Source organism: Aotus nancymaae, unplaced genomic scaffold, assembly GCF_030222135.1.
Source record: "Aotus nancymaae isolate 86718 unplaced genomic scaffold, 86718_ANA_hifiasm-v0.15.2.pri h1tg000002l, whole genome shotgun sequence".
Lineage (NCBI taxonomy): Eukaryota > Metazoa > Chordata > Mammalia > Primates > Aotidae > Aotus > Aotus nancymaae.
Genome location: NW_026988413.1, coordinates 33,207,974 through 33,212,389, shown reverse-complemented (window position 1 = coordinate 33,212,389; position 4,416 = coordinate 33,207,974).

Genomic DNA, 4,416 nt, shown 5'->3' with positions numbered 1-4,416 from the left:
TAAAACGGAAAAGGATTTTTCTTATCAAATTCAGATACTACATGCCTTTGGCTAGCATGACACAATAAAAAGATCACGGACTTTAATGTCCATAAGATATGGGGTTTGTCACTAGTGCCTTATGATCTTGGACAAGTTTTTTGGAAGACAAGCCTTTGTTTTATCAGCTCTACATTGAAAATAAAATGAATTAAATGTCCTAAAACATGCAAAGTGAGCATTTGACAAGATGTTTTTAATGACCATTAACTCCATTCCCTATTGTGACAAAGAAAGATATCATTCTCTGGTCTTTTTTCCTGTTTCTCTCTCTCTCTCTTTCTCTCTCTGTACGTGTTTGTGTGTGTGTGTGTGTGTGTGTGTGTGTGTGTGTGTGTGTGTGTATTTCTCTCATTTCTTTAAAATATCGGGAGCATTTGAATTTTCCACCAAAAAGGAGGTACAGAAATCTAAGATTCTTTGAATGTCTCCTTTAAAAGAGAAAGCGAAAGTAATCTACCATATTTTAAACTTTAGTTGTTTATATGAATCATGTAAGCATAAAATAGAGGAAGATTCTGGAGGCCCAGTGATTTTCCACTACTTAGGCATAATACGGTAGCCAATAGGTCTCTCTGAAGCTTACATCATCACTTTCATCCTAGCATGTTCAGTTAGCATATCATTTGCATGTTGGCAAGACAGTTACTTTAATATGCGGTAATAAGAAAAACAGACATAACCCAAACAGGAAAATAGAACACCTTTTTAATAACTGAACACCTTTTTAATAACTGATATGTTAAATGAAGAACGGTTTTATTTCATGAGAATATATTACTTGACCTTCTGCAGAGACAAGTTCATTGGATTTAATTTTGAGGAACTGATTACATTTTTTCTAGCCAGAGATGGTCTGATTTGACGGAAGTCTGGTTAGGATGCAAAGAGGCTATTAAAATATTTTTAGCATTTTCTTCTAAAGAGCGGTGCATTAATTGCTTGAAAATATTCATCCCTCAAACCTCCTACTCTATTATGCTCAAACCCGAGTTGTAAGATTATGATGTTTTCATTGATGTAATTAATAACAAATGGTACTTGTTAACTTGGTTATCGCCAAATTGGACATTTGACAAATGTACTTAGGGCCTTGCTTCAGTGAATTTAATATAGATATGAGGCAACATATCGACCTCAAAAGATGAAATCAAGAACATTACTGTGGAAATTAAAAAAAAAAGGTGGAGAAAGCATTTTACCAAGTTTTGAAAAAGTAAAACATAATGATTTTTAAAACCAATTCTTTTTAGGTTTCTCTGAATACCACGTTCAGTTTAAGACATCTGTTCAATATATAACATCAATTGAAATGTTAAAAGATAGTTTAAAATACCAAAAGAACACTACAAAAAAACAATAATACGCAACACACAGAAATTAGATCATGAAAAACAATAAATAACCCACCACTTTGCTCCATTTTTCATTCTATAGCCAAGAAAATCTAGCTCTTATATAATCAGAAAATCAAAGGAACAACAGCAATGAAAACCTGCCCTATTAAAATTCTGCAGATTATAACCATGAAACGCACACTCTGATGTGCACCAATTGAGAAAAGTCATAGGGAACTAGATTCACAAATGTCATCTAAGGGCCCACAATAAGATTTTAGACAAGACTAGATTAATTTGCAATTTGTCTATGGGCTGAATTTACGTTAACCTTTATGATACTTGAAAGAAAAATCAGAATGTTAATTAGTATTTTCTTTTATTTAAAGAAATAAGCTATTTTCCAGCTTTAAGCCCTATCTTTCACTGTCTTAATTACCGAGGCATATGAATATGTGGGATGGTAGGGATGTGAGAAGCAGTGAAACAGACAGACTTGGTATTGACTTGACCAGACATAATCACTAGGTAGCTACGGTATCACTAGGTATTACATTCCATGAGGCCAGGGCAGGTGACTGTTTGATCCCATTTTGCGGATGAAGAACTGAAGCTGAATGGTTACTACTTGTGCAAAATCCAACAACTGGTTAATTGTACAGCTGAGAATCAATTCTAAGTCTTCGGTCTCCAAAGCCTCCACTTTTCCCACTAGACTACCTTCAGAAAGACAATGAAAGATCTCCATATGGTAGCTGATCAACAAAATGCCTCTATGATTAACCCTCCTTCAATAATAAAATTGAGAGCAGGCCAGGTGACTCCAGGTTTGCACCCCTCCTCTTTGGTGCCCCTCAGATACATTAATGTGAGCTGAGGTCTTGACAGCTGGAAATAAAGATTCCCAAGCTTCCCTGACATTTAAAGGTCACATGGTACATACACATATATTCCGTTATGCCTCATGTGGAGATTCAGAGAAATAGAATACAAGCCTTGTAACAAGATGCTTGTAGGCTGATTAGAAGACAACGGAAGGATCATCCTTGCTTTTATTTCCCCAAAATTAAATATAATGAGAAGTTCAGGCAACTATGGAGGAAAGTTGGAAGAGGTATTTTTGGTCAAGAGGACTTTCAAAGGTTCTATATATTAAACCACACAGGTAGGAGTCAACTTCACAAAGACATCAAGATATGTATATCTGTATAACTGTGAAAACATCACTCCATTCCCTTGTCTATGCTCCTTTCCCCTTTTAGTACTTTTACAACTCATGTCCACGCCCATGTAGGGTCTCCAGCTGCTTAAGTCCTACCTTGATTGTGCAGGGCAGTTTATGCTCAACATCTTTTGTTTTCTTTTGTTGCCCTTCAAAACTTGCAGTCCTATTTCTTCATTGTTAGTATTCTGCTTTGTCCTGGGAAAATTCAAACTTAAATGCCTACCGTCCCAGATAAAAAATCATGCTTGAATGATTACAGAGAGTTGCTGTTGCAGCAATGTTAGACACTAAGGTAAGCTGTACAGATCTGTTTAAGAAGATCACCAAAACTTCCAAAGGAGTGTTTATTGTATATTCTTACTCAGACCTTATTATAGAACAATGGCTTCTAAACCTATCTTAAATTTAGGAGTTTCTATTAATTTAATTTAAAAATAATGGATACAATCAACATATTTAACCAGGTAATTAATTTGACCTTCGTTCACATTCCTTTTGTTATTTAAGTTAAACAAAGACCTGAGCAACCCTGCCTAATTAAAAACAATTCACTGTAGACACTTTAAATGTTTCAATATATTGCCTATGACTCAATCTGCCCAGTTAAAAAAAAAAAACTACTTTTAATTTCTCTTCAAATTTTCACTGTATTTTACAATTAATATCCTTTAATAAATATTGAAAATTGAAAGTTCAATTTATTAGAGATCCCACTAAACCAGCTTTATCCCTTAGAAGTACTTTCCTGAACACAGGTAAATAAAACAGACAAATAGAGTCTCATATCTTGGGGAAAAAAAAAAGTGACAAAAATAGACTAAATCAGGATTGCCATTAAAATTGCATTATCAAATTTTCAACAAATACTTAAGACACACTATATAGTTGTAAAACCATTTGCCCATACAACCAATGACAATTCACTTCTATAAACTTGCATAAGGGTTTCAGATCCAAAATACGGCACCTTTATGATCATTGGCAAGAAACAAAAGCTAACCATAACCAGCACAAACATAATTGGATTTGATATTTCCACAAGAAATAACCCTCCAAGGAAAAGACTGGTAAAGAGGTTGCTCAAACAACTATATTTCATAAATCTCAAGCACCTTCTGGTGCCTTGTAAAATAAAACAGTTTATAATTAATTGGGAGAACTACAATCTTGAAAAGTATTACATCTTTTATGAGAATGTACAGTACCATTGGACTAAAGTTTATAGTGATTGATAAGTCCTTATAAAGATCCAAAAGTAAAAAAAATTCACCAGTGTGTCACCATCACTAAGTGACTCTTTAAGACTCATTTAGACATAAAGTCCTAGAGACAGATGATGATACTCTTCAATTTTATTATTATTTTAACTGTCTGAGAAGACTGTGTGACTCACCATTTTATAACATCATGGTTACCAAGTATTCTAATATTGGTTTGGTTTTGTAAAGAAACTTTCTTATAGGAAACACAATTTACTAACCAGATCAAATGGGATTCTAGTTGATTTCTTAAATTTTATTATAAAATTTGGCATTCTTATATATAAATGAATTCCTTCAGGATGACTCAGGCTCCCAGAATTTACTTACTCTTGACTACAATGAGAAGATGGTTTCTCTGTATCTGCAAATTGGAGGATATGTGTTGACCCCATCTAGAAGCAGACACTGTTGAAACCCAGGTCAAAAGCAGCTTTCCCTTTTACTTCACATTTTCCTCATTACTTCCGCAAATGTTAATTTTTAATATTAAACACCATTACTGTCATCTTTTTTGCATGCATATTTAGGACAAATTTCTATTGTCTTGGCCTCA